This window comes from Brachyhypopomus gauderio, unplaced genomic scaffold (assembly GCF_052324685.1).
Source record: "Brachyhypopomus gauderio isolate BG-103 unplaced genomic scaffold, BGAUD_0.2 sc216, whole genome shotgun sequence".
NCBI classification, from domain to species: domain Eukaryota; kingdom Metazoa; phylum Chordata; class Actinopteri; order Gymnotiformes; family Hypopomidae; genus Brachyhypopomus; species Brachyhypopomus gauderio.
The window spans coordinates 29,399-44,505 of NW_027507037.1; the positions used below are offsets into that span (position 1 = coordinate 29,399).

Below are 15,107 nucleotides of genomic sequence, written 5' to 3' on the forward strand. Positions count from 1 at the left end.
ATGGTGCCTGACCCAAGGCTGAAGAGCAGTCATTCGCATGATGGTAGCAGAGAGCCATGCCACGATGCCATTTGCAAATGCTCATACCTGGCTTTGTTCTTAGGCGACATTGAAGACCCTGCGGTGTTTTGATAACAGGCAGGAAATGATGCATCTTTCCTCTTCTGACAGAAGAAAAATTCACCTTCTTCCACAAGAATGTCAGCAAATGCAGTCTACCTGTGGTAGCGTGTCTGAGTGGTCTAAGGCACTGGATTTAGGCTCCAGTCTCTGAGAAGGCATGGGATCGAATGCTGCCAGCTGGTAACTTTACAATGATTCTTGCCTTTGTGTTCTCTTGAAAACCCTCTCTTCCAGTACAGATGACGGGAAACAATTTGAAAAAGACATTGGAACCCTTCTTCTTTTTCAGAGTTACATATAGCTTAGCATTTTTTACTTTGAAAGTTAGGCAAGCATTGTTCCTCACAAGTTCAGCCCTGCTCATGTACCAAGTTGAGAATGCTGCTTTGGAGGACTCCAGACTTGAAAATTGCAAAAAAGAGATTACCACAGGGTAGCTTGGCCGAGCGGTCTAAGGAGCTGGATTAAGGCTCCAGTCTCTGCGGAGGTGTGGGTTCGAATCCCACCGCTGCCAAGCAGTTTTTTTGGAGATGGCAGAAGAATTCTTATACCTAATCACTCTCAACAACGGTGCCTGACCCAAGGCTGAAGAGCAGTTATTCGCATGATGGTAGCAGAGAGCCATGCTACGATGCCATTTGCAAATGCTCATACCTGGCTTTGTTCTTAGGCGACATTGAAGACCCTGCAGTGTTTTGATAACAGGCAGGAAATGATGCATCTTTCCTCTTCTGACAGAAGACAAATTCAGCTTCTTCTACAAGAATGTCAGCAAATACAGTCTTCCTGTGGTAGCGTGTCTGAGTGGTCTAAGGCACTGGATTTAGGCTCCAGTCTCTGAGAAGGCATGGGATCGAATGCTGCCAGCTGGTAACTTTACAATGATTCTTGCCTTTGTGTTCTCTTGAAAACCCTCTCTTCCAGTACAGATGACGGGAAACAATTTGAAAAAGACATTGGAACCCTTCTTCTTTTTCAGAGTTACATATAGCTTAGCATTTTTTACTTTGAAAGTTAGGCAAGCATTGTTCCTCACAAGTTCAGCCCTGCTCATGTACCAAGTTGAGAATGCTGCTTTGGAGGACTCCAGACTTGAAAATTGCAAAAAAGATATTACCACAGGGTAGCGTGGCCGAGCGGTCTAAGGCGCTGGATTAAGGCTCCAGTCTCTGCGGAGGCGTGGGTTCGAATCCCACCGCTGCCAAGCAGTGTTTTTAGGAGATGGCAGAAGAATTCTTATACCTAATCACTCTCAACAACGGTGCCTGACCCAAGGCTGAAGAGCAGTTATTCGCATGATGGTAGCAGAGAGCCATGCTACGATGCCATTTGCAAATGCTCATACCTGGCTTTGTTCTTAGGCGACATTGAAGACCCTGCAGTGTTTTGATAACAGGCAGGAAATGATGCATCTTTCCTCTTCTGACAGAAGACAAATTCAGCTTCTTCTACAAGAATGTCAGCAAATACAGTCTTCCTGTGGTAGCGTGTCTGAGTGGTCTAAGGCACTGGATTTAGGCTCCAGTCTCTGAGAAGGCATGGGATCGAATGCTGCCAGCTGGTAACTTTACAATGATTCTTGCCTTTGTGTTCTCTTGAAAACCCTCTCTTCCAGTACAGATGACGGGAAACAATTTGAAAACGACATTGGAACCCTTCTTCTTTTTCAGAGTTACATATAGCTTAGCATTTTTTACTTTGAAAGTTAGGCAAGCATTGTTCCTCACAAGTTCAGCCCTGCTCATGTACCAAGTTGAGAATGCTGCTTTGGAGGACTCCAGACTTGAAAATTGCAAAAAAGATATTACCAAAGGGTAGCGTGGCCGAGCGGTCTAAGGCGCTGGATTTAGGCTCCAGTCTCTGCGGAGGCGTGGGTTCGAATCCCACCGCTGCCAAGCAGTGTTTTTAAGAGATGGCAGAAGAATTCTTATACCTAATCACTCTCAACAATGGTGCCTGACCCAAGGCTGAAGAGCAGTCATTCGCATGATGGTAGCAGAGAGCCATGCCACGATGCCATTTGCAAATGCTCATACCTGGCTTTGTTCTTAGGCGACATTGAAGACCCTGCGGTGTTTTGATAACAGGCAGGAAATGATGCATCTTTCCTCTTCTGACAGAAGAAAAATTCACCTTCTTCCACAAGAATGTCAGCAAATGCAGTCTTCCTGTGGTAGCGTGTCTGAGTGGTCTAAGGCACTGGATTTAGGCTCCAGTCTCTGAGAAGGCATGGGATCGAATGCTGCCAGCTGGTAACTTTACAATGATTCTTGCCTTTGTGTTCTCTTGAAAACCCTCTCTTCCAGTACAGATGACGGGAAACAATTTGAAAAAGACATTGGAACCCTTCTTCTTTTTCAGTTACATATAGCTTAGCATTTTTTACTTTGAAAGTTAGGCAAGCATTGTTCCTCACAAGTTCAGCCCTGCTCATGTACCAAGTTGAGAATGCTGCTTTGGAGGACTCCAGACTTGAAAATTGCAAAAAAGATATTACCAAAGGGTAGCGTGGCCGAGCGGTCTAAGGCGCTGGATTTAGGCTCCAGTCTCTGCGGAGGCGTGGGTTCGAATCCCACCGCTGCCAAGCAGTGTTTTTAAGAGATGGCAGAAGAATTCTTATACCTAATCACTCTCAACAATGGTGCCTGACCCAAGGCTGAAGAGCAGTCATTCGCATGATGGTAGCAGAGAGCCATGCCACGATGCCATTTGCAAATGCTCATACCTGGCTTTGTTCTTAGGCGACATTGAAGACCCTGCGGTGTTTTGATAACAGGCAGGAAATGATGCATCTTTCCTCTTCTGACAGAAGAAAAATTCACCTTCTTCCACAAGAATGTCAGCAAATGCAGTCTTCCTGTGGTAGCGTGTCTGAGTGGTCTAAGGCACTGGATTTAGGCTCCAGTCTCTGAGAAGGCATGGGATCGAATGCTGCCAGCTGGTAACTTTACAATGATTCTTGCCTTTGTGTTCTCTTGAAAACCCTCTCTTCCAGTACAGATGACGGGAAACAATTTGAAAAAGACATTGGAACCCTTCTTCTTTTTCAGAGTTACATATAGCTTAGCATTTTTTACTTTGAAAGTTAGGCAAGCATTGTTCCTCACAAGTTCAGCCCTGCTCATGTACCAAGTTGAGAATGCTGCTTTGGAGGACTCCAGACTTGAAAATTGCAAAAAAGATATTACCAAAGGGTAGCGTGGCCGAGCGGTCTAAGGCGCTGGATTTAGGCTCCAGTCTCTGCGGAGGCGTGGGTTCGAATCCCACCGCTGCCAAGCAGTGTTTTTAAGAGATGGCAGAAGAATTCTTATACCTAATCACTCTCAACAATGGTGCCTGACCCAAGGCTGAAGAGCAGTCATTCGCATGATGGTAGCAGAGAGCCATGCCACGATGCCATTTGCAAATGCTCATACCTGGCTTTGTTCTTAGGCGACATTGAAGACCCTGCGGTGTTTTGATAACAGGCAGGAAATGATGCATCTTTCCTCTTCTGACAGAAGAAAAATTCACCTTCTTCCACAAGAATGTCAGCAAATGCAGTCTACCTGTGGTAGCGTGTCTGAGTGGTCTAAGGCACTGGATTTAGGCTCCAGTCTCTGAGAAGGCATGGGATCGAATGCTGCCAGCTGGTAACTTTACAATGATTCTTGCCTTTGTGTTCTCTTGAAAACCCTCTCTTCCAGTACAGATGACGGGAAACAATTTGAAAAAGACATTGGAACCCTTCTTCTTTTTCAGAGTTACATATAGCTTAGCATTTTTTACTTTGAAAGTTAGGCAAGCATTGTTCCTCACAAGTTCAGCCCTGCTCATGTACCAAGTTGAGAATGCTGCTTTGGAGGACTCCAGACTTGAAAATTGCAAAAAAGAGATTACCACAGGGTAGCTTGGCCGAGCGGTCTAAGGCGCTGGATTAAGGCTCCAGTCTCTGCGGAGGCGTGGGTTCGAATCCCACCGCTGCCAAGCAGTTTTTTTGGAGATGGCAGAAGAATTCTTATACCTAATCACTCTCAACAACGGTGCCTGACCCAAGGCTGAAGAGCAGTTATTCGCATGATGGTAGCAGAGAGCCATGCTACGATGCCATTTGCAAATGCTCATACCTGGCTTTGTTCTTAGGCGACATTGAAGACCCTGCAGTGTTTTGATAACAGGCAGGAAATGATGCATCTTTCCTCTTCTGACAGAAGACAAATTCAGCTTCTTCTACAAGAATGTCAGCAAATACAGTCTTCCTGTGGTAGCGTGTCTGAGTGGTCTAAGGCACTGGATTTAGGCTCCAGTCTCTGAGAAGGCATGGGATCGAATGCTGCCAGCTGGTAACTTTACAATGATTCTTGCCTTTGTGTTCTCTTGAAAACCCTCTCTTCCAGTACAGATGACGGGAAACAATTTGAAAAAGACATTGGAACCCTTCTTCTTTTTTAGAGTTACATATAGCTTAGCATTTTTTACTTTGAAAGTTAGGCAAGCATTGTTCCTCACAAGTTCAGCCCTGCTCATGTACCAAGTTGAGAATGCTGCTTTGGAGGACTCCAGACTTGAAAATTGCAAAAAAGATATTACCACAGGGTAGCGTGGCCGAGCGGTCTAAGGCGCTGGATTAAGGCTCCAGTCTCTGCGGAGGCGTGGGTTCGAATCCCACCGCTGCCAAGCAGTGTTTTTAGGAGATGGCAGAAGAATTCTTATACCTAATCACTCTCAACAACGGTGCCTGACCCAAGGCTGAAGAGCAGTTATTCGCATGATGGTAGCAGAGAGCCATGCTACGATGCCATTTGCAAATGCTCATACCTGGCTTTGTTCTTAGGTGACATTGAAGACCCTGCAGTGTTTTGATAACAGGCAGGAAATGATGCATCTTTCCTCTTCTGACAGAAGACAAATTCAGCTTCTTCTACAAGAATGTCAGCAAATACAGTCTTCCTGTGGTAGCGTGTCTGAGTGGTCTAAGGCACTGGATTTAGGCTCCAGTCTCTGAGAAGGCATGGGATCGAATGCTGCCAGCTGGTAACTTTACAATGATTCTTGCCTTTGTGTTCTCTTGAAAACCCTCTCTTCCAGTACAGATGACGGGAAACAATTTGAAAACGACATTGGAACCCTTCTTCTTTTTCAGAGTTACATATAGCTTAGCATTTTTTACTTTGAAAGTTAGGCAAGCATTGTTCCTCACAAGTTCAGCCCTGCTCATGTACCAAGTTGAGAATGCTGCTTTGGAGGACTCCAGACTTGAAAATTGCAAAAAAGATATTACCAAAGGGTAGCGTGGCCGAGCGGTCTAAGGCGCTGGATTTAGGCTCCAGTCTCTGCGGAGGCGTGGGTTCGAATCCCACCGCTGCCAAGCAGTGTTTTTAAGAGATGGCAGAAGAATTCTTATACCTAATCACTCTCAACAATGGTGCCTGACCCAAGGCTGAAGAGCAGTCATTCGCATGATGGTAGCAGAGAGCCATGCCACGATGCCATTTGCAAATGCTCATACCTGGCTTTGTTCTTAGGCGACATTGAAGACCCTGCGGTGTTTTGATAACAGGCAGGAAATGATGCATCTTTCCTCTTCTGACAGAAGAAAAATTCACCTTCTTCCACAAGAATGTCAGCAAATGCAGTCTTCCTGTGGTAGCGTGTCTGAGTGGTCTAAGGCACTGGATTTAGGCTCCAGTCTCTGAGAAGGCATGGGATCGAATGCTGCCAGCTGGTAACTTTACAATGATTCTTGCCTTTGTGTTCTCTTGAAAACCCTCTCTTCCAGTACAGATGACGGGAAACAATTTGAAAAAGACATTGGAACCCTTCTTCTTTTTCAGTTACATATAGCTTAGCATTTTTTACTTTGAAAGTTAGGCAAGCATTGTTCCTCACAAGTTCAGCCCTGCTCATGTACCAAGTTGAGAATGCTGCTTTGGAGGACTCCAGACTTGAAAATTGCAAAAAAGATATTACCAAAGGGTAGCGTGGCCGAGCGGTCTAAGGCGCTGGATTTAGGCTCCAGTCTCTGCGGAGGCGTGGGTTCGAATCCCACCGCTGCCAAGCAGTGTTTTTAAGAGATGGCAGAAGAATTCTTATACCTAATCACTCTCAACAATGGTGCCTGACCCAAGGCTGAAGAGCAGTCATTCGCATGATGGTAGCAGAGAGCCATGCCACGATGCCATTTGCAAATGCTCATACCTGGCTTTGTTCTTAGGCGACATTGAAGACCCTGCGGTGTTTTGATAACAGGCAGGAAATGATGCATCTTTCCTCTTCTGACAGAAGAAAAATTCACCTTCTTCCACAAGAATGTCAGCAAATGCAGTCTTCCTGTGGTAGCGTGTCTGAGTGGTCTAAGGCACTGGATTTAGGCTCCAGTCTCTGAGAAGGCATGGGATCGAATGCTGCCAGCTGGTAACTTTACAATGATTCTTGCCTTTGTGTTCTCTTGAAAACCCTCTCTTCCAGTACAGATGACGGGAAACAATTTGAAAAAGACATTGGAACCCTTCTTCTTTTTCAGAGTTACATATAGCTTAGCATTTTTTACTTTGAAAGTTAGGCAAGCATTGTTCCTCACAAGTTCAGCCCTGCTCATGTACCAAGTTGAGAATGCTGCTTTGGAGGACTCCAGACTTGAAAATTGCAAAAAAGATATTACCAAAGGGTAGCGTGGCCGAGCGGTCTAAGGCGCTGGATTTAGGCTCCAGTCTCTGCGGAGGCGTGGGTTCGAATCCCACCGCTGCCAAGCAGTGTTTTTAAGAGATGGCAGAAGAATTCTTATACCTAATCACTCTCAACAATGGTGCCTGACCCAAGGCTGAAGAGCAGTCATTCGCATGATGGTAGCAGAGAGCCATGCCACGATGCCATTTGCAAATGCTCATACCTGGCTTTGTTCTTAGGCGACATTGAAGACCCTGCGGTGTTTTGATAACAGGCAGGAAATGATGCATCTTTCCTCTTCTGACAGAAGAAAAATTCACCTTCTTCCACAAGAATGTCAGCAAATGCAGTCTACCTGTGGTAGCGTGTCTGAGTGGTCTAAGGCACTGGATTTAGGCTCCAGTCTCTGAGAAGGCATGGGATCGAATGCTGCCAGCTGGTAACTTTACAATGATTCTTGCCTTTGTGTTCTCTTGAAAACCCTCTCTTCCAGTACAGATGACGGGAAACAATTTGAAAAAGACATTGGAACCCTTCTTCTTTTTCAGAGTTACATATAGCTTAGCATTTTTTACTTTGAAAGTTAGGCAAGCATTGTTCCTCACAAGTTCAGCCCTGCTCATGTACCAAGTTGAGAATGCTGCTTTGGAGGACTCCAGACTTGAAAATTGCAAAAAAGAGATTACCACAGGGTAGCTTGGCCGAGCGGTCTAAGGCGCTGGATTAAGGCTCCAGTCTCTGCGGAGGCGTGGGTTCGAATCCCACCGCTGCCAAGCAGTTTTTTTGGAGATGGCAGAAGAATTCTTATACCTAATCACTCTCAACAACGGTGCCTGACCCAAGGCTGAAGAGCAGTTATTCGCATGATGGTAGCAGAGAGCCATGCTACGATGCCATTTGCAAATGCTCATACCTGGCTTTGTTCTTAGGCGACATTGAAGACCCTGCAGTGTTTTGATAACAGGCAGGAAATGATGCATCTTTCCTCTTCTGACAGAAGACAAATTCAGCTTCTTCTACAAGAATGTCAGCAAATACAGTCTTCCTGTGGTAGCGTGTCTGAGTGGTCTAAGGCACTGGATTTAGGCTCCAGTCTCTGAGAAGGCATGGGATCGAATGCTGCCAGCTGGTAACTTTACAATGATTCTTGCCTTTGTGTTCTCTTGAAAACCCTCTCTTCCAGTACAGATGACGGGAAACAATTTGAAAAAGACATTGGAACCCTTCTTCTTTTTTAGAGTTACATATAGCTTAGCATTTTTTACTTTGAAAGTTAGGCAAGCATTGTTCCTCACAAGTTCAGCCCTGCTCATGTACCAAGTTGAGAATGCTGCTTTGGAGGACTCCAGACTTGAAAATTGCAAAAAAGATATTACCACAGGGTAGCGTGGCCGAGCGGTCTAAGGCGCTGGATTAAGGCTCCAGTCTCTGCGGAGGCGTGGGTTCGAATCCCACCGCTGCCAAGCAGTGTTTTTAGGAGATGGCAGAAGAATTCTTATACCTAATCACTCTCAACAACGGTGCCTGACCCAAGGCTGAAGAGCAGTTATTCGCATGATGGTAGCAGAGAGCCATGCTACGATGCCATTTGCAAATGCTCATACCTGGCTTTGTTCTTAGGCGACATTGAAGACCCTGCAGTGTTTTGATAACAGGCAGGAAATGATGCATCTTTCCTCTTCTGACAGAAGACAAATTCAGCTTCTTCTACAAGAATGTCAGCAAATACAGTCTTCCTGTGGTAGCGTGTCTGAGTGGTCTAAGGCACTGGATTTAGGCTCCAGTCTCTGAGAAGGCATGGGATCGAATGCTGCCAGCTGGTAACTTTACAATGATTCTTGCCTTTGTGTTCTCTTGAAAACCCTCTCTTCCAGTACAGATGACGGGAAACAATTTGAAAAAGACATTGGAACCCTTCTTCTTTTTCAGAGTTACATATAGCTTAGCATTTTTTACTTTGAAAGTTAGGCAAGCATTGTTCCTCACAAGTTCAGCCCTGCTCATGTACCAAGTTGAGAATGCTGCTTTGGAGGACTCCAGACTTGAAAATTGCAAAAAAGATATTACCAAAGGGTAGCGTGGCCGAGCGGTCTAAGGCGCTGGATTTAGGCTCCAGTCTCTGCGGAGGCATGGGTTCGCATTTATTATTCGCATGATGGTATTCGCATGATGGTAGCAGAGAGCCATGCTACGATGCCATTTGCAAATGCTCATACCTGGCTTTGTTCTTAGGCGACATTGAAGACCCTGCAGTGTTTTGATAACAGGCAGGAAATGATGCATCTTTCCTCTTCTGACAGAAGACAAATTCAGCTTCTTCTACAAGAATGTCAGCAAATACAGTCTTCCTGTGGTAGCGTGTCTGAGTGGTCTAAGGCACTGGATTTAGGCTCCAGTCTCTGAGAAGGCATGGGATCGAATGCTGCCAGCTGGTAACTTTACAATGATTCTTGCCTTTGTGTTCTCTTGAAAACCCTCTCTTCCAGTACAGATGACGGGAAACAATTTGAAAAAGACATTGGAACCCTTCTTCTTTTTCAGAGTTACATATAACTTAGCATTTTTTACTTTGAAAGTTAGGCAAGCATTGTTCCTCACAAGTTCAGCCCTGCTCATGTACCAAGTTGAGAATGCTGCTTTGGAGGACTCCAGACTTGAAAATTGCAAAAAAGATATTACCAAAGGGTAGCGTGGCCGAGCGGTCTAAGGCGCTGGATTAAGGCTCCAGTCTCTGCGGAGGCGTGGGTTCGAATCCCACCGCTGCCAAGCAGTTTTTTTGGAGATGGCAGAAGAATTCTTATACCTAATCACTCTCAACAACGGTGCCTGACCCAAGGCTGAAGAGCAGTTATTCGCATGATGGTAGCAGAGAGCCATGCTACGATGCCATTTGCAAATGCTCATACCTGGCTTTGTTCTTAGGCGACATTGAAGACCCTGCAGTGTTTTGATAACAGGCAGGAAATGATGCATCTTTCCTCTTCTGACAGAAGACAAATTCAGCTTCTTCTACAAGAATGTCAGCAAATACAGTCTTCCTGTGGTAGCGTGTCTGAGTGGTCTAAGGCACTGGATTTAGGCTCCAGTCTCTGAGAAGGCATGGGATCGAATGCTGCCAGCTGGTAACTTTACAATGATTCTTGCCTTTGTGTTCTCTTGAAAGCCCTCTCTTCCAGTACAGATGACGGGAAACAATTTGAAAAACACATTGGAACCCTTCTTCTTTTTCAGAGTTACATATAACTTAGCATTTTTTACTTTGAAAGTTAGGCAAGCATTGTTCCTCACAAGTTCAGCCCTGCTCATGTACCAAGTTGAGAATGCTGCTTTGGAGGACTCCAGACTTGAAAATTGCAAAAAAGATATTACCAAAGGGTAGCGTGGCCGAGCGGTCTAAGGCGCTGGATTAAGGCTCCAGTCTCTGCGGAGGCGTGGGTTCGAATCCCACCGCTGCCAAGCATTGTTTTAAGGAGATGGCAGAAGAATTCTTATACCTAATCACTCTCAACAACGGTGCCTGACCCAAGGCTGAAGAGCAGTTATTCGCAAGATGTTAGCAGAGAGCCATGCTACGATGCCATTTGCAAATGCTCATACCTGGCTTTGTTCTTAGGCGACATTGAAGACCCTGCAGTGTTTTGATAACAGGCAGGAAATGATGCATCTTTCCTCTTCTGACAGAAGACAAATTCAGCTTCTTCTACAAGAATGTCAGCAAATACAGTCTTCCTGTGGTAGCGTGTCTGAGTGGTCTAAGGCACTGGATTTAGGCTCCAGTCTCTGAGAAGGCATGGGATCGAATGCTGCCAGCTGGTAACTTTACAATGATTCTTGCCTTTGTGTTCTCTTGAAAACCCTCTCTTCCAGTACAGATGACGGGAAACAATTTGAAAAAGACATTGGAACCCTTCTTCTTTTTCAGAGTTACATATAACTTAGCATTTTTTACTTTGAAAGTTAGGCAAGCATTGTTCCTCACAAGTTCAGCCCTGCTCATGTACCAAGTTGAGAATGCTGCTTTGGAGGACTCCAGACTTGAAAATTGCAAAAAAGATATTACCAAAGGGTAGCGTGGCCGAGCGGTCTAAGGCGCTGGATTAAGGCTCCAGTCTCTGCGGAGGCGTGGGTTCGAATCCCACCGCTGCCAAGCATTGTTTTAAGGAGATGGCAGAAGAATTCTTATACCTAATCACTCTCAACAACGGTGCCTGACCCAAGGCTGAAGAGCAGTTATTCGCATGATGGTAGCAGAGAGCCATGCTACGATGCCATTTGCAAATGCTCATACCTGGCTTTGTTCTTAGGCGACATTGAAGACCCTGCAGTGTTTTGATAACAGGCAGGAAATGATGCATCTTTCCTCTTCTGACAGAAGACAAATTCAGCTTCTTCTACAAGAATGTCAGCAAATACAGTCTTCCTGTGGTAGCGTGTCTGAGTGGTCTAAGGCACTGGATTTAGGCTCCAGTCTCTGAGAAGGCATGGGATCGAATGCTGCCAGCTGGTAACTTTACAATGATTCTTGCCTTTGTGTTCTCTTGAAAACCCTCTCTTCCAGTACAGATGACGGGAAACAATTTGAAAAAGACATTGGAACCCTTCTTCTTTTTCAGAGTTACATATAACTTAGCATTTTTTACTTTGAAAGTTAGGCAAGCATTGTTCCTCACAAGTTCAGCCCTGCTCATGTACCAAGTTGAGAATGCTGCTTTGGAGGACTCCAGACTTGAAAATTGCAAAAAAGATATTACCAAAGGGTAGCGTGGCCGAGCGGTCTAAGGCGCTGGATTAAGGCTCCAGTCTCTGCGGAGGCGTGGGTTCGAATCCCACCGCTGCCAAGCAGTTTTTTTGGAGATGGCAGAAGAATTCTTATACCTAATCACTCTCAACAACGGTGCCTGACCCAAGGCTGAAGAGCAGTTATTCGCATGATGGTAGCAGAGAGCCATGCTACGATGCCATTTGCAAATGCTCATACCTGGCTTTGTTCTTAGGCGACATTGAAGACCCTGCAGTGTTTTGATAACAGGCAGGAAATGATGCATCTTTCCTCTTCTGACAGAAGACAAATTCAGCTTCTTCTACAAGAATGTCAGCAAATACAGTCTTCCTGTGGTAGCGTGTCTGAGTGGTCTAAGGCACTGGATTTAGGCTCCAGTCTCTGAGAAGGCATGGGATCGAATGCTGCCAGCTGGTAACTTTACAATGATTCTTGCCTTTGTGTTCTCTTGAAAGCCCTCTCTTCCAGTACAGATGACGGGAAACAATTTGAAAAAGACATTGGAACCCTTCTTCTTTTTCAGAGTTACATATAACTTAGCATTTTTTACTTTGAAAGTTAGGCAAGCATTGTTCCTCACAAGTTCAGCCCTGCTCATGTACCAAGTTGAGAATGCTGCTTTGGAGGACTCCAGACTTGAAAATTGCAAAAAAGATATTACCAAAGGGTAGCGTGGCCGAGCGGTCTAAGGCGCTGGATTAAGGCTCCAGTCTCTGCGGAGGCGTGGGTTCGAATCCCACCGCTGCCAAGCATTGTTTTAAGGAGATGGCAGAAGAATTCTTATACCTAATCACTCTCAACAACGGTGCCTGACCCAAGGCTGAAGAGCAGTTATTCGCATGATGGTAGCAGAGAGCCATGCTACGATGCCATTTGCAAATGCTCATACCTGGCTTTGTTCTTAGGCGACATTGAAGACCCTGCAGTGTTTTGATAACAGGCAGGAAATGATGCATCTTTCCTCTTCTGACAGAAGACAAATTCAGCTTCTTCTACAAGAATGTCAGCAAATACAGTCTTCCTGTGGTAGCGTGTCTGAGTGGTCTAAGGCACTGGATTTAGGCTCCAGTCTCTGAGAAGGCATGGGATCGAATGCTGCCAGCTGGTAACTTTACAATGATTCTTGCCTTTGTGTTCTCTTGAAAACCCTCTCTTCCAGTACAGATGACGGGAAACAATTTGAAAAAGACATTGGAACCCTTCTTCTTTTTCAGAGTTACATATAACTTAGCATTTTTTACTTTGAAAGTTAGGCAAGCATTGTTCCTCACAAGTTCAGCCCTGCTCATGTACCAAGTTGAGAATGCTGCTTTGGAGGACTCCAGACTTGAAAATTGCAAAAAAGATATTACCAAAGGGTAGCGTGGCCGAGCGGTCTAAGGCGCTGGATTAAGGCTCCAGTCTCTGCGGAGGCGTGGGTTCGAATCCCACCGCTGCCAAGCATTGTTTTAAGGAGATGGCAGAAGAATTCTTATACCTAATCACTCTCAACAACGGTGCCTGACCCAAGGCTGAAGAGCAGTTATTCGCATGATGGTAGCAGAGAGCCATGCTACGATGCCATTTGCAAATGCTCATACCTGGCTTTGTTCTTAGGCGACATTGAAGACCCTGCAGTGTTTTGATAACAGGCAGGAAATGATGCATCTTTCCTCTTCTGACAGAAGACAAATTCAGCTTCTTCTACAAGAATGTCAGCAAATACAGTCTTCCTGTGGTAGCGTGTCTGAGTGGTCTAAGGCACTGGATTTAGGCTCCAGTCTCTGAGAAGGCATGGGATCGAATGCTGCCAGCTGGTAACTTTACAATGATTCTTGCCTTTGTGTTCTCTTGAAAACCCTCTCTTCCAGTACAGATGACGGGAAACAATTTGAAAAAGACATTGGAACCCTTCTTCTTTTTCAGAGTTACATATAGCTTAGCATTTTTTACTTTGAAAGTTAGGCAAGCATTGTTCCTCACAAGTTCAGCCCTGCTCATGTACCAAGTTGAGAATGCTGCTTTGGAGGACTCCAGACTTGAAAATTGCAAAAAAGATATTACCAAAGGGTAGCGTGGCCGAGCGGTCTAAGGCGCTGGATTAAGGCTCCAGTCTCTGCGGAGGCGTGGGTTCGAATCCCACCGCTGCCAAGCATTGTTTTAAGGAGATGGCAGAAGAATTCTTATACCTAATCACTCTCAACAACGGTGCCTGACCCAAGGCTGAAGAGCAGTTATTCGCATGATGGTAGCAGAGAGCCATGCTACGATGCCATTTGCAAATGCTCATACCTGGCTTTGTTCTTAGGCGACATTGAAGACCCTGCAGTGTTTTGATAACAGGCAGGAAATGATGCATCTTTCCTCTTCTGACAGAAGACAAATTCAGCTTCTTCTACAAGAATGTCAGCAAATACAGTCTTCCTGTGGTAGCGTGTCTGAGTGGTCTAAGGCACTGGATTTAGGCTCCAGTCTCTGAGAAGGCATGGGATCGAATGCTGCCAGCTGGTAACTTTACAATGATTCTTGCCTTTGTGTTCTCTTGAAAACCCTCTCTTCCAGTACAGATGACGGGAAACAATTTGAAAAAGACATTGGAACCCTTCTTCTTTTTCAGAGTTACATATAGCTTAGCATTTTTTACTTTGAAAGTTAGGCAAGCATTGTTCCTCACAAGTTCAGCCCTGCTCATGTACCAAGTTGAGAATGCTGCTTTGGAGGACTCCAGACTTGAAAATTGCAAAAAAGAGATTACCACAGGGTAGCGTGGCCGAGCGGTCTAAGGCGCTGGATTAAGGCTCCAGTCTCTGCGGAGGCGTGGGTTCGAATCCCACCGCTGCCAAGCAGTTTTTTTGGAGATGGCAGAAGAATTCTTATACCTAATCACTCTCAACAACGGTGCCTGACCCAAGGCTGAAGAGCAGTTATTCGCATGATGGTAGCAGAGAGCCATGCTACGATGCCATTTGCAAATGCTCATACCTGGCTTTGTTCTTAGGCGACATTGAAGACCCTGCAGTGTTTTGATAACAGGCAGGAAATGATGCATCTTTCCTCTTCTGACAGAAGACAAATTCAGCTTCTTCTACAAGAATGTCAGCAAATACAGTCTTCCTGTGGTAGCGTGTCTGAGTGGTCTAAGGCACTGGATTTAGGCTCCAGTCTCTGAGAAGGCATGGGATCGAATGCTGCCAGCTGGTAACTTTACAATGATTCTTGCCTTTGTGTTCTCTTGAAAGCCCTCTCTTCCAGTACAGATGACGGGAAACAATTTGAAAAAGACATTGGAACCCTTCTTCTTTTTCAGAGTTACATATAACTTAGCATTTTTTACTTTGAAAGTTAGGCAAGCATTGTTCCTCACAAGTTCAGCCCTGCTCATGTACCAAGTTGAGAATGCTGCTTTGGAGGACTCCAGACTTGAAAATTGCAAAAAAGATATTACCAAAGGGTAGCGTGGCCGAGCGGTCTAAGGTGCTGGATTAAGGCTCCAGTCTCTGCGGAGGCGTGGGTTCGAATCCCACCGCTGCCAAGCATTGTTTTAAGGAGATGGCAGAAGAATTCTTATACCTAATCACTC

At 45.3% G+C, this 15,107-nt stretch overlaps 20 non-coding genes across 20 annotated transcripts; all 20 read left to right on the top strand.

The window, feature by feature from the left end:
* Nucleotides 1-1,245: 1,245 nt before the first annotated feature.
* On the top strand, nucleotides 1,246-1,327 carry trnal-aag (transfer RNA leucine (anticodon AAG)). Its single transcript has one exon. It is a non-coding gene; the product is annotated as a tRNA-Leu (tRNA).
* A 609-nt stretch (nucleotides 1,328-1,936) lies between these two features.
* trnal-uag (transfer RNA leucine (anticodon UAG)) lies at nucleotides 1,937-2,018 on the top strand. Its single transcript has one exon. It is a non-coding gene; the product is annotated as a tRNA-Leu (tRNA).
* A 607-nt stretch (nucleotides 2,019-2,625) lies between these two features.
* Nucleotides 2,626-2,707, top strand: trnal-uag (transfer RNA leucine (anticodon UAG)). The gene has a single exon. It is a non-coding gene; the product is annotated as a tRNA-Leu (tRNA).
* A 609-nt stretch (nucleotides 2,708-3,316) lies between these two features.
* trnal-uag (transfer RNA leucine (anticodon UAG)) lies at nucleotides 3,317-3,398 on the top strand. The gene has a single exon. It is a non-coding gene; the product is annotated as a tRNA-Leu (tRNA).
* Nucleotides 3,399-4,007: 609 nt separating this feature from the next.
* trnal-aag (transfer RNA leucine (anticodon AAG)) lies at nucleotides 4,008-4,089 on the top strand. Its single transcript has one exon. It is a non-coding gene; the product is annotated as a tRNA-Leu (tRNA).
* A 608-nt stretch (nucleotides 4,090-4,697) lies between these two features.
* On the top strand, nucleotides 4,698-4,779 carry trnal-aag (transfer RNA leucine (anticodon AAG)). The gene has a single exon. It is a non-coding gene; the product is annotated as a tRNA-Leu (tRNA).
* Nucleotides 4,780-5,388: 609 nt separating this feature from the next.
* trnal-uag (transfer RNA leucine (anticodon UAG)) lies at nucleotides 5,389-5,470 on the top strand. Its single transcript has one exon. It is a non-coding gene; the product is annotated as a tRNA-Leu (tRNA).
* Nucleotides 5,471-6,077: 607 nt separating this feature from the next.
* On the top strand, nucleotides 6,078-6,159 carry trnal-uag (transfer RNA leucine (anticodon UAG)). Its single transcript has one exon. It is a non-coding gene; the product is annotated as a tRNA-Leu (tRNA).
* Nucleotides 6,160-6,768: 609 nt separating this feature from the next.
* trnal-uag (transfer RNA leucine (anticodon UAG)) lies at nucleotides 6,769-6,850 on the top strand. The gene has a single exon. It is a non-coding gene; the product is annotated as a tRNA-Leu (tRNA).
* A 609-nt stretch (nucleotides 6,851-7,459) lies between these two features.
* trnal-aag (transfer RNA leucine (anticodon AAG)) lies at nucleotides 7,460-7,541 on the top strand. Its single transcript has one exon. It is a non-coding gene; the product is annotated as a tRNA-Leu (tRNA).
* A 608-nt stretch (nucleotides 7,542-8,149) lies between these two features.
* Nucleotides 8,150-8,231, top strand: trnal-aag (transfer RNA leucine (anticodon AAG)). The gene has a single exon. It is a non-coding gene; the product is annotated as a tRNA-Leu (tRNA).
* A 1,221-nt stretch (nucleotides 8,232-9,452) lies between these two features.
* On the top strand, nucleotides 9,453-9,534 carry trnal-aag (transfer RNA leucine (anticodon AAG)). Its single transcript has one exon. It is a non-coding gene; the product is annotated as a tRNA-Leu (tRNA).
* Nucleotides 9,535-10,142: 608 nt separating this feature from the next.
* trnal-aag (transfer RNA leucine (anticodon AAG)) lies at nucleotides 10,143-10,224 on the top strand. The gene has a single exon. It is a non-coding gene; the product is annotated as a tRNA-Leu (tRNA).
* A 609-nt stretch (nucleotides 10,225-10,833) lies between these two features.
* On the top strand, nucleotides 10,834-10,915 carry trnal-aag (transfer RNA leucine (anticodon AAG)). The gene has a single exon. It is a non-coding gene; the product is annotated as a tRNA-Leu (tRNA).
* A 609-nt stretch (nucleotides 10,916-11,524) lies between these two features.
* Nucleotides 11,525-11,606, top strand: trnal-aag (transfer RNA leucine (anticodon AAG)). The gene has a single exon. It is a non-coding gene; the product is annotated as a tRNA-Leu (tRNA).
* Nucleotides 11,607-12,214: 608 nt separating this feature from the next.
* trnal-aag (transfer RNA leucine (anticodon AAG)) lies at nucleotides 12,215-12,296 on the top strand. Its single transcript has one exon. It is a non-coding gene; the product is annotated as a tRNA-Leu (tRNA).
* Nucleotides 12,297-12,905: 609 nt separating this feature from the next.
* trnal-aag (transfer RNA leucine (anticodon AAG)) lies at nucleotides 12,906-12,987 on the top strand. The gene has a single exon. It is a non-coding gene; the product is annotated as a tRNA-Leu (tRNA).
* Nucleotides 12,988-13,596: 609 nt separating this feature from the next.
* On the top strand, nucleotides 13,597-13,678 carry trnal-aag (transfer RNA leucine (anticodon AAG)). Its single transcript has one exon. It is a non-coding gene; the product is annotated as a tRNA-Leu (tRNA).
* Nucleotides 13,679-14,287: 609 nt separating this feature from the next.
* On the top strand, nucleotides 14,288-14,369 carry trnal-aag (transfer RNA leucine (anticodon AAG)). Its single transcript has one exon. It is a non-coding gene; the product is annotated as a tRNA-Leu (tRNA).
* Nucleotides 14,370-14,977: 608 nt separating this feature from the next.
* trnal-aag (transfer RNA leucine (anticodon AAG)) lies at nucleotides 14,978-15,059 on the top strand. The gene has a single exon. It is a non-coding gene; the product is annotated as a tRNA-Leu (tRNA).
* The last annotated feature ends 48 nt before the right edge of the window (nucleotides 15,060-15,107 follow it).